We start from the raw sequence: 13,298 nt of genomic DNA, 5'->3' as shown, positions 1-13,298 counted from the left end.
CAATCATTTGAATACGTCGTATAAATGTCATCTCGCAAAACGTTAAATGATTACTTTAGCAGCGCTTGAGAAAGAAAGAAGTATTCTGCTTATATTGAAGAATATTAAACTTCAAATTAGATAAATATAGAGAAAGGTATATATTTTTAAATTTTATTAACAAATTTTAATAATAGTTTTTTAATAATAGCGGTATTTTAAGTCAAACATTGCCGATTTTTAATTATAAATTTTCAAAGTATGAAACTTAGAAAGGTCTACAAAAAAAACGCTGTGGATTGCTGCCGTCATTTTACCAGCATATTATTCCTTAGACATTTCTGAGTTTTTCCTTGAAAACTAGCTGCCACTAAGTGCCGCTCTCATAGATACAGCGTTTTTTAGAACTCGCAACTCGTCCGTTTGCGTAAAGATACACGAGACGGTCTCGCGCTGCGCGTGTACTTGGCGAGACTACCGTGTCTCTTGATATTGACATCTATCTATGGTTATCTATAGTTATTTATTTTACATTTTATTTTTTCGACATGCCTTATTCATTTCACTTTTTTATGTCTTTATTTTTCTCACAATTTATTTATTTCCATATTTCTTTATTATAACTTTTATTTATTACCTTTCTCTTTCACATGACTTTTATGTCCGTTTATCACTTGCGAATTAGTGTCATCGTTGTTATTGTTAATATTGTTTATCGTACACCGTTGCAGCAATTATAGATAACCATAGATAGATGTCAATATCAAGAGACACGTAGTCTCGCCAAGTACACGCGCAGCGCGAGACCGTCTCGTGTATCTTTACGCAAACGGACGAGTTGCGAGTTCTAAAAAACGCTGTATTTATGAGAGCGGCACTTAGTGGCAGCTAGTTTTCAAGGATAAAACTCAGAAATGTCTAAGGAATAATATGCTGGTAAAATGACGGCAGCAATCCACAGCGTTTTTTTTTGTAGACCTTTCTAAGTTTCATACTTTGAAAATTTTATAATTAAAAATCGGCAATGTTTGACTTAAAATACCGCTATTATTAAAAAACTATTATTAAATTTGTTAATAAAATTTAAAAATATATACCTTTCTCTATATTATCTAATTTGAAGTTTTAATATTCTTCAATATAAGCAGAATACTTCTTTCTTTCTCAAGCGCTGCTAAAGTAATCATTTAACGTTTTGCGAGATGACATTTATAGACGTATTCAAATGATTGTTATAACACAACTACAAGTGTAAATGGTAAATATTTTGTAGAAAATAACTATCAGATATCTTTCTTAAAATATAATCGTTTATTTTAAGAAATATTAATCTTCGAAAATCGACTTTTGTCCAGCTAGATTGCCGTTTTGGCCCACTGTGCGGCGTCGCGATTGAGAGGGGATACCGGCTCGCGACCGTAGACGAGATATGCAGGGGTGTATCCGGTTGCCTCGTGCCGCGCCGTATTGTACGCGAATTGCAACTCTGGTATTCGCTCGTCCCAATTGCGATGATTTTGGTCTACATATTGGGATACCATTGTCTTTACTACGCGGTTCGTTCGTTCTACCGGGTTGCAATGTGGCGCGTGCACGGGTGTATATGCATGCCGCACGTGATGTGCGGCTAGCATTTTTTCAAGTTTCGCGGACCGGAGCTGCGTCCCATTATCTGACAGGATTACCTCGGGGCATCCGTGTCGGTACAGTATCGCTTCGGCAATGTTCGTCGTGACGGCAGGCGCGGTGGCGCGACGTAAGGGACGCATCTCCAGCCATTTTGAAAAACGGTCCTGCATGGTCAGGAGCCATGTATGCCCTCCCTTGGAGCGCGGCAGCGGTCCTATTAAGTCTAACGTGACTTGTTGCCAGGGGCGGACGACAGAAGTGGCGTGTAGCGTGCCGGCTGGTCGTGTTTGCGCGACTTTATGCTTTAAGCATTTTGAGCAGTTTCGGACGTACTGCGCTATTTCCCGAAACATACCGGGCCAATAATAGTACTGCGCGATCCGGGCGATTGTTTTCGCGATCCCGAGATGTCCAGCCGTAGGGGCGTCGTGATTCTGGTATAGGATTTCGGTGCGGCGGTCTTTGGCTACGCACTCTTTCCATTGCTCGTCGGCGGGTGTTTCTCTAAAATCGAGACTGTGGAGTACGTGACGGAGTAGTTTTCCCTCCTTTATTTCGTAGTCTGGATATTCGCGCGGGGCGTGTTGCACGGCGCACAATGTGCGGCGATACCAGGGGCAGCGGGGCGGGGGGGTAACGGCGGCTGTCGTGGGTTGGCGAGATTTATGGCGCCCGAACAGGGACCCGACCGAAAGGCTCAGGCACAAGACACGGGTAAAATGAAAGCGTATTATTATCGGCTGTCCAAAGCCGAGCTAGTAAGCGAACTCCAGACCCTCGGGCTCGACACCGAGGGCACGCTCGAAGAGCTCCGCAACCGATTAAGCCAATTTATCGACGCCCATCCCGAGATGTTCCAGAAAACCGCGTTAGAGAACGACCCCCCGCCGCTGCTGACACTGACCGTACCCGCCGCGACATCACCGGTAACCATAATTCCGGCCGACCGCCCGGCACCCCCCGCACCCCCCACCACCCAGATCATGGACCAAATGCGAAAATGGGGACTACACTTTGAAGGAAAGAATCCCTGGGCGTTTCTCGAGCGCATCGACGAACTTCGCGCCGCGTACGAATTCTCGGACGAACACTGGCTCCGCGGATTACCCGAACTCCTGCGAGGAGACGCGCTCCTCTGGTACCGTAACAACCGCGACGGATGGTTCGATTAGCACGACTTTATCGCGGACTTTAAGGAAACATTCCTACCGCGCCGGTACCGATTGCAGCTCGTTAACGAGATCCGCGACCGTACGCAGCGGGACGGGGAGGCCTACATGAAATACGCGACACACCTACTCACGCTCATGCGACGGGCAGGGGGATACTCCACCGAGGAGCAGGTCGAGCAATTATACGAAAATTTGCACCCCGACTACCAGAGCCGCATCTGGCGAGGCGACGTTAATAGCCCTCGCGACCTTCAGCAGCGAGCCAGCGAATACGAAAGGCTTCAGCAAAATCGAAAGAAACGCGCCCCCGCGAAAGCCGATACCGCCGAAACGCCAATCGCCGCCGCCGCGCAGAGTTGAAGCTTGAACTGTGCTACTGTGAACTACTGTCTGTGTTCGGAATAAAATACAGTTCCACAGTTCTCGGAATATGGCTCAGCCACCTTATATACAGCCAGATGTTGCAGATAACACGTATGTCCCCGAACTCCCCGATCTGCAATATAATATCCCATTGCCGGCCATGCCGGCAATGAACAACGAGCAGCAGCGATTCCAGCTGCTGCTCGTCGCGGATTAGGAAACCACCTCGGGAACCACCAAACCATCAATTTGTTACAGTACAACAGTGGCACGTACTATCGCAGGAAGTACGCCGGTTACAAAGTTTTGTGATAGAACTTCAACAAATGGTATTGAAGAATAAAGATGAGAATAAGCAGACATCTCTGCGCCGTAATCGCCGTAATCGACACTAAGTTTAGATCGCCGCCAATAATAATATTATAAAGATAGGAAACACCGGTAAGTGATTCAACGAAGTCATTAAAAAGGGCGTCCTTAGGTCTTCTACAAATCGATGCAAACAGCACCCCCTCGTCACTCGGCAAACGAATTTCGACTAAAAGAAATTCCGGAGCATTCAACTCTACCCCAGTAGAGGTAGCAATTAACTTGACCTTTAAGGAGTTGTGTATGTAGTAAGCAACTCCTCCACCCATCCGCCTTACCCGATCATGACGGACTACTGTCTGTGTTCGGAATAAAACACAGTTCCACAGTTCTCGGAATATGGCTCAGCCACCTTATATACAGCCAGATGTTGCAGATAACACGTATGACCCCGAACTCCCCGATCTGCAATATAATATCCCATTGCCGGCCATGCCGGCAATGAACAACGAGCAGCAGCGATTCCAGCTGCTGCTCGTCGCGGATTAGGAAACCACCTCGGGAACCACCAAACCATCAAATTGTTACAGTACAACAGTGGCACGTACTATCGCAGGAAGTACGCCGGTTACAAAGTTTTGTGATAGAACTTCAACAGATGATATTGAAGAATAAAGATGAGAATAAGCAGACATCTCTGCGCCGTAATCGCCGTAATCGACACTAAGTTTAGATCGCCGCCAATAATAATATTATAAAGATAGGAAACACCGGTAAGTGATTCAACGAAGTCATTAAAAAGGGCGTCCTTAGGTCTTCTACAAATCGATGCAAACAGCACCCCCTCCTCACTCGGCAAACGAATTTCGACTAAAAGAAATTCCGGAGCATTCAACTCTACCCCAGTAGAGGTAGCAATTAACTTGACCAGCTGGAATCGCTGCTGCTCGTTGTTCATTGCCGGCATGGCCGGCAATGGGATATTATATTGCAGATCAGGGAGTTCGGGGTCATACGTGTTATCTGCAACATCTGGCTGTATATAAGGTGGCTGAGCCATATTCCGAGAACTGTGGAACTGTATTTTATTCCGAACACAGACAGTAGTCCGTCATGATCGGGTAAGGCGGATGGGTGGAGGAGTTGCTTACTACATACACAACTCCTTAAAGGTCAAGTTAATTGCTACCTCTACTGGGGTAGAGTTGAATGCTCCGAAATTTCTTTTAGTCGAAATTTGTTTGCCGAGTGACGAGGGGGTGCTGTTTGCATCGATTTGTAGAAGACCTAAGGACGCCCTTTTTAATGACTTCGTTGAATCACTTACCGGTGTTTCCTATCTTTATAATATTATTATTGGCGGCGATCTAAACTTAGTGTCGATTACGGCGATTACGGCGCAGAGATGTCTGCTTATTCTCATCTTTATTCTTCAATATCATCTGTTGAAGTTCTATCACAAAACTTTGTAACCGGCGTACTTCCTGCGATAGTACGTGCCACTGTTGTACTGTAACAAATTGATGGTTTGGTGGTTCCCGAGGTGGTTTCCTAATCCGCGACGAGCAGCAGCTGGAATCGCTGCTGCTCGTTGTTCATTGCCGGCATGGCCGGCAATGGGATATTATATTGCAGATCAGGGAGTTCGGGGTCATACGTGTTATCTGCAACATCTGGCTGTATATAAGGTGGCTGAGCCATATTCCGAGAACTGTGGAACTGTATTTTATTCCGAACACAGACAGTAGTCCGTCATGATCGGGTAAGGCGGATGGGTGGAGGAGTTGCTTACTACATACACAACTCCTTAAAGGTCAAGTTAATTGCTACCTCTACTGGGGTAGAGTTGAATGCTCCGGAATTTCTTTTAGTCGAAATTCGTTTGCCGAGTGACGAGGGGGTGCTGTTTGCATCGATTTGTAGAAGACCTAAGGACGCCCTTTTTAATGACTTCGTTGAATCACTTACCGGTGTTTCCTATCTTTATAATATTATTATTGGCGGCGATCTAAACTTAGTGTCGATTACGGCGATTACGGCGCAGAGATGTCTGCTTATTCTCATCTTTATTCTTTAATATCATCTGTTGAAGTTCTATCACAAAACTTTGTAACCGGCGTACTTCCTGCGATAGTACGTGCCACTGTTGTACTGTAACAAATTGATGGTTTGGTGGTTCCCGAGGTGGTTTCCTAATCCGCGACGAGCAGCAGCTGGAATCGCTGCTGCTCGTTGTTCATTGCCGGCATGGCCGGCAATGGGATATTATATTGTAGATCGGGGAGTTCGGGGTCATACGTGTTATCTGCAACATCTGGCTGTATATAAGGTGGCTGAGCCATATTCCGAGAACTGTGGAACTGTATTTTATTCCGAACACAGACAGTAGTCCGTCATGATCGGGTAAGGCGGATGGGTAGAGGAGTTGCTTACTACATACACAACTCCTTAAAGGTCAAGTTAATTGCTACCTCTACTGGGGTAGAGTTGAATGCTCCGGAATTTCTTTTAGTCGAAATTCGTTTGCCGAGTGACGAGGGGGTGCTGTTTGCATCGATTTGTAGAAGACCTAAGGACGCCCTTTTTAATGACTTCGTTGAATCACTTACCGGTGTTTCCTATCTTTATAATATTATTATTGGCGGCGATCTAAACTTAGTGTCGATTACGGCGATTACGGCGCAGAGATGTCTGCTTATTCTCATCTTTATTCTTCAATACCATTTGTTGAAGTTCTATCACAAAACTTTGTAACCGGCGTACTTCCTGCGATAGTACGTGCCACTGTTGTACTGTAACAAATTGATGGTTTGGTGGTTCCCGAGGTGGTTTCCTAATCCGCGACGAGCAGCAGCTGGAATCGCTGCTGCTCGTTGTTCATTGCCGGCATGGCCGGCAATGGGATATTATATTGCAGATCAGGGAGTTCGGGGTCATACGTGTTATCTGCAACATCTGGCTGTATATAAGGTGGCTGAGCCATATTCCGAGAACTGTGGAACTGTATTTTATTCCGAACACAGACAGTAGTCCGTCATGATCGGGTAAGGCGGATGGGTGGAGGAGTTGCTTACTACATACACAACTCCTTAAAGGTCAAGTTAATTGCTACCTCTACTGGGGTAGAGTTGAATGCTCCGGAATTTCTTTTAGTCGAAATTCGTTTGCCGAGTGACGAGGGGGTGCTGTTTGCATCGATTTGTAGAAGACCTAAGGACGCCCTTTTTAATGACTTCGTTGAATCACTTACCGGTGTTTCCTATCTTTATAATATTATTATTGGCGGCGATCTAAACTTAGTGTCGATTACGGCGATTACGGCGCAGAGATGTCTGCTTATTCTCATCTTTATTTTCAATACCATTTGTTGAAGTTCTATCACAAAACTTTGTAACCGGCGTACTTCCTGCGATAGTACGTGCCACTGTTGTACTGTAACAAATTGATGGTTTGGTGGTTCCCGAGGTGGTTTCCTAATCCGCGACGAGCAGCAGCTGGAATCGCTGCTGCTCGTTGTTCATTGCCGGCATGGCCGGCAATGGGATATTATATTGCAGATCAGGGAGTTCGGGGTCATACGTGTTATCTGCAACATCTGGCTGTATATAAGGTAGCTGAGCCATATTCCGAGAACTGTGGAACTGTATTTTATTCCGAACACAGACAGTAGTCCGTCATGATCGGGTAAGGCGGATGGGTGGAGGAGTTGCTTACTACATACACAACTCCTTAAAGGAAACCATCTCGGGAACCACCAAACCATCAATTTGTTACAGTACAACAGTGGCACGTACTATCGCAGGAAGTACGCCGGTTACAAAGTTTTGTGATAGAACTTCAACAAATGGTATTGAAGAATAAAGATGAGAATAAGCAGACATCTCTGCGCCGTAATCGCCGTAATCGACACTAAGTTTAGATCGCCGCCAATAATAATATTATAAAGATAGGAAACACCGGTAAGTGATTCAACGAAGTCATTAAAAAGGGCGTCTTTAGGTCTTCTACAAATCGATGCAAACAGCACCCCCTCGTCACTCGGCAAACGAATTTCGACTAAAAGAAATTCCGGAGCATTCAACTCTACCCCAGTAGAGGTAGCAATTAACTTGACCTTTAAGGAGTTGTGTATGTAGTAAGCAACTCCTCCACCCATCCGCCTTACCCGATCATGACGGACCAGAAAATAGCCATCCAAGGTCACAAGTGCATCAGAGACATCAGAGTGCAGCCAGGTTTCCAGATACCAAAATGACGTGAAAGAAGTTGGTAGCAAAGTGTATTCTGATGAAATCAATATGTCCCCTAAGTGAATTGGCATTGAACTGAGCCACACGAAACTGAGACGATTTCACGAGAGGTTTTTCACGATAAGCTGAAGGCGTCTTGCAGTGATGTCGATCTGGTCAAATTAGTTTAGTTAGGTCCAATTCAGAATCAATGTAAATCACAGGCTTGTCGTCTGAAAGTCTTACACGTCCGCGCTTAGTTCAAACATACTTATAGGACTTATTCTTTGCAACACGCTTAGTCGATTGCAACAGATCATAGGTGACCTTGGGTAGCACCTCATTCACATAAATTATATTATCTGTGTTGTTTCCGCATACCTCTCTCTGCTTGATTACACGCTTAACCCGTCTTTTAGCTATGACGGCATCGCGAACCGCTCCAGAGGCCAATTAACAATTAACGAGTTAGTGCAAGAAGAAGCCAAGGGTCTGCTATCCGCAGCCACCGGAAGAGGCTTACGGACAACAGTTCTAACATTAAGAACATGACACGACAGACCTGGAACATCAAGCGCAGCAAATACATTACTAACGACCATGTCAAGCGTAATTGACATTACCGCCGGCACACCAGAAATAATTATTTCATTTCTGTTTTAGTCATGAGCCTGAGGGGCCACCAGAGTTGACTTCAATTCATTGACCTCGCGCACAATTGCCGCGCTCTCCCGCTCCAAAACTGCAATGCGCTGGCAACTCTGATCAACAGTTTTCGCGATTCGATTTAATTGGTTAAGTTTATCGTTGATTTCACTGTTTGTCTTCTGTTGACTCTCAATGAAAGTAGAGAATCTAGTATTGGACTCTCTCAACTGTTCCTTGATTTCACTGTTTGTCCGCTGCTGACTCTAAATGAAGGCAGAGAGTCTAGTATCAGACTCTTTCATCAAGCTCATATCATTGTTGGCCTCCGTCCGTAAGACCGTGTTGTCGCTTTGCTATATTTCTGTATCTATCTCTGGACGACTCTCAAAGATGTGGGCGACGCTGTTGGTGCTGAACAGGCAATTTAATTGTTCAGGTTACAACATGCAATCTGCACCTTTACGCGTCTGTGATGACATAAAGAAGAGAATTGATGGCAAGCTTATCACAATTATGATTCTCTTCGACTTCAGTAAAGCCTTTGATACTGTTCCACATCTTCGTTTACTTATGAAGTTAAAAGAATTAGGATTCTCTGACGAGATCCTTGTGTGGATATTTTCCTATCTCACTGGCCGTTCTCAGGCTGTAATTGATGACGAAGATAATCTCTCAGACTGGCTGTTCACATCGTCCGGCGTCCCTCAAGGTTCTGTACTTGGTCCTCTTCTGTTTGCACTGTATATTAATGATATAGGTGGTTTTCTGTCGTTTGTGTATCATATGCTCTTTGCTGATGATATACAAATATATCTCCACTGTTTTCGCGCTGACATTCTCCATGGTCTTGAAATGATTTCCAGAGATGCGAACGCTATTTTTGACTATGCCAATTTGAATGGTCTTAGACTCAATCCTGGAAATCTAAGGTTTTGATTTTTGGTAGTCATTCCTATGTTAATGATATCAACTTCCATAGTTTACCACCTATTAATAAAACCAAACATCTATACCCTTTGTTAATGAAGCCAAAAATTTGGGTGTAATTTTTACGTCTAACTTGTCTTGGAGGAAACACATTTTACATATTTCTCAAAAAGTTCATTTTTCTTTACATAAACTTAAGTTTAATAAAAATTCACTTTCTACGAGGTTAAGGATAAGGCTGGTATTAGCTCTAATTATGCCACACATCGATTACTGCTGCTTAGTCTATCACGGTTTAAGTGGTGAGTTAAATACTTTATTACAGACTCGTCAATTGTTGCATCCGCTTTATCTTTGATCTCAAGAGAGATGAACATATTACTCCGTATAGACGCCAACTAAGATGGCTTTCAGTTAAAAATAAAAGACTATATTTTCTTGGTTGTCAAATGTTTCGCATACTTCACATGTGCTCCCCTTCTTACTTGCGGAAATATTTTACGTTGCCTGATCCGCTGTTGAGGAAATCTGACCGCCTTCCTCTTGCATCTCATACATTTCATATTCCTTCTCATAGAACAACCACCTACAGAAATTCTTTTCATCTTTCTTTTATTTATTTCTGGCACTCACTTCCTGTTAATATCACCTCTACTTCCTCATTCCCCACCTTTAAGAATCTTCTCAAAGCATTTTTGCTTGCTCGGAAAACAGAGTAACTTTCTTACTTATGTCTTCTGTTTTCTCCTGTACTTCTTGTTTGTTGTTGTTGTTTCTTTACTACATATTATACTGTATATATAACCAGTTAAGTTGCGTTTATTGTTAGTTGCACTGTATATACTACTAGTTAAATTGCGTTAGTTCTTAGTTGTACTATTGTTTTGACTATACTTGCTGGTTTATTGGACACTTTGATATCCAGCTCTTCGCTACTTCATTTGCCTGTCTCATATGCGAGAGAGAACACGCATATATTTTTTTTTTGTACTGAAGCACTGTATCTTAATTTTGCCCTTTAGCCTTGCTTGGGCATAATAAATCATATCGTATCATATCATATCTCTCTCACGCACAACTGCACATCCGCACCCACACCCGCAATACAATGTACTATTCTGCAGTTCTCCACGCTAACCAATTATAAAATTCTGTCATACAGTTATGTAAACCCTCTTTTCTTTATCTTACAGAAGCGTATTTACACTCTTGCTATCACAATCTGTCACCCAATAAAAATTTTGCAATTCTCTAAGCCGTAACGTTTAGTGTAACTAAATGATCGCTGTAACATTTTGCGACAACCCGAATGTTTTAATGTCATGGAGCTCACACACCTACAATGTACTAAATTCCGCAATTCCACGCATACCAGTTACAAAAAATTAAAAAAAAAATTAAAGAAATTAAAGAAATCAAACAAACAGCTCAAAAAATCAAACAAAGAATTAAAAAAAGAATTTAAAAAATCAAACAAACAGCTCAATTCAAGGCTTAATGAGTTCGAAAAAGAACTGCCTAAAAGTAACAAAAAAATTAGAGCATTTACCAACTTAATATAAATTTTGACCTTGGGCGAGGACGCACGAATCATTTAAAAAATTATCGACAAATATCCACGACATCCACGACAGATCAAATTCTTGAAGAAAAATCAAGTTTTTCTATAGAATCTCTTAATAGAGATATACGCGTAATAATTAAACATCGAAACAGAATTGCGCATTGCAAAAAAGAGGAGGTAGATAAAATTTTAAATAAATTTTATAACTAGACTATTTCGTTACAAGAAACTGAAAAAAAAATTTCTAGGAACAAAATCTATTTTAAGTTAAAAAATTTAATTGTAAAAATTTTATGACAAATTAAATTATGAAAAAAAGAAGAAAAGAAAGTATATAACTTTAAAACTGAATAGTTCTGAATAGCTCATCTGAAGCATTTTGAAGAGTACTAGAATTCCTGATAAAAGAAAAAATTTTAATTTTTTTCAAAAAACAAAAAAAAGAAGTTTGATTTAAAATCAAAATAGTTCTAAGTAGCTCATTCAATTCCTTTCGAAAAGTTCTAGAGTTTCTGATAAGTAAAAAAACTGCAAAACCGTAGAATTGTTTTAAAAAATCATCATCAAAACGCAAATGACATTCACGGCAGACCTTCGAAGTCGAATATCTCCTTCATTCGAAACTCCCATCAAAACGCCTGCAACTCTATCACTAACTACTAGTGATCCGGCCACTAGTTAAGAAGATATTCGAAGATGCAACGGATGAAATTCGACTAAGACCCATTGTTGAGAATCTAACGCTCGAAAAGTGAAAGCGAGCACCGTAAATATTCGAGAACGCTCGATTTGCTCCAAACAACGAGTATTTGCTTTCCCCCCTTTTTTTTGTGTGTTTTCGCGAGCGCCCGGCTCGCAGGTGTACATCGCGTGATCGCACGCACCGCGCCCAATAGTCGGTTCGCTAGACGATTTGGAGCCAATCAGCGTTTCTCACGTCTCGAAATTCCTCGCGGAAAAGTTCGGAACTCCGGCCGCGATCGTTTCGCTTGCTCCGGCCGGGAGCTCAGTGAGCCATCACAAATCGTACGCGACACTTGTGTTTGTCGACATCGAGAATACGGAGTCAAATCGTAGCGAGTACGAAAGTGCGAAATAGCGAGTGCGATATTACCACGCGAATATTCTGACATTGTAACCAGCTTTGAATAAAGTGACGCTTGTCTCGTTTTAACGAGATACTGACTATTTTTTGTGCTTTCCTCGGCGCGGCGCGCGAAAACATCGAGCGGTCCACTAACACCCATTTCACACGTATCCGACACTGGACTACTGACGCTGGGTATCCGATCGCGAAGTGTATGGATTAATATGGGAGCATTTACACGTTTGTAGAATAGCCGAATTGTGAAAACAAAGAAAATCCATCGGATACCCGGCATCGGTATAACTCGGTGCCGGATACCTACGTGTGAAAAGAGCCTAAATCTTTCTGTCCGTAAACGTTACGGGCACGGCACGGTTATGTCTAAATCGACCTTAAATCGGAGATATATTTACGGAGGGAGTTCGTTATATACGAGTACGAGTAATATTGATATAAATCTCGCAGCATCAATATATACGCGCATAATCGATTAAAGATGCAACGATAAGAGTAAAACGCATAATTTGTTGCATCTAGTACAGACATTCATGGTGGCGTATTAAAAAGTTAAAGAAAATTAAGTGCAACGTGCGTAACTTTCTTTCATTTAAAAAAGAAATGTATAATTTTATGAAATAATGAGAGATTCTTTTTCTATACGGCTAATTCACTACAAATCCAAGTGTGATATTTTAACTAAAGCTCTTCTTACACATTTCTTGTCGTTTTGAATGATGCCATTTAACACGATTAAACATATTAATACGGTTAAACGCGTTGATTTAACACGCAACAAAACATGTAAAATGAGCTTCAGTCAAATGTATCATTTTTAAACGTTTATGCGTGTAAAAATAGCACACTTGGATTTACAATGTATGATAAAACAGCTTGCAATTACAATTAATTACAAAGTTTTCTATACATATAATCATTAGTCTATATACTCTATATAAATCAAAATGGTATAGTTACCATAGTTGCCTCTACGCTATTAAATATTAAAAGATAAAATAGAAGCGAGTTCACGCCGACAAAATTGGAAACGATCAGTCAGATTACGTGATCGAAGGCACTGTTGGTCGTGTACCGGACTCGCGGCCGACCGACCGGTCGCTCGCCGATCCGCGGTAAGTACGCGATCGCGTATGCAGTATTCATTCTCTCGGTCGGATCTAGTACCGGTAATCACGCTGGCCACGGCGGCCTCTCTCCCGTCCGCGTTGCAAACAGTGGCAAGACTACTACCTTTTGTAATTCGTGGCAGAAAAGAACGCGAAAAAGTGGCGAATCCGTGTTAGAATCCGAAGATTCAAATAGCCTAAAAACTATGCTGGTGCGAGCACTCTCGTATTGTATTGAAGTCAGGCTGCCTTAGGCCCTTGATTCTC

This window comes from Temnothorax longispinosus, chromosome 7 (genome assembly GCF_030848805.1).
Source record: "Temnothorax longispinosus isolate EJ_2023e chromosome 7, Tlon_JGU_v1, whole genome shotgun sequence".
NCBI classification, from domain to species: Eukaryota; Metazoa; Arthropoda; class Insecta; order Hymenoptera; family Formicidae; genus Temnothorax; species Temnothorax longispinosus.
This window is presented reverse-complemented; position numbering follows the sequence as displayed.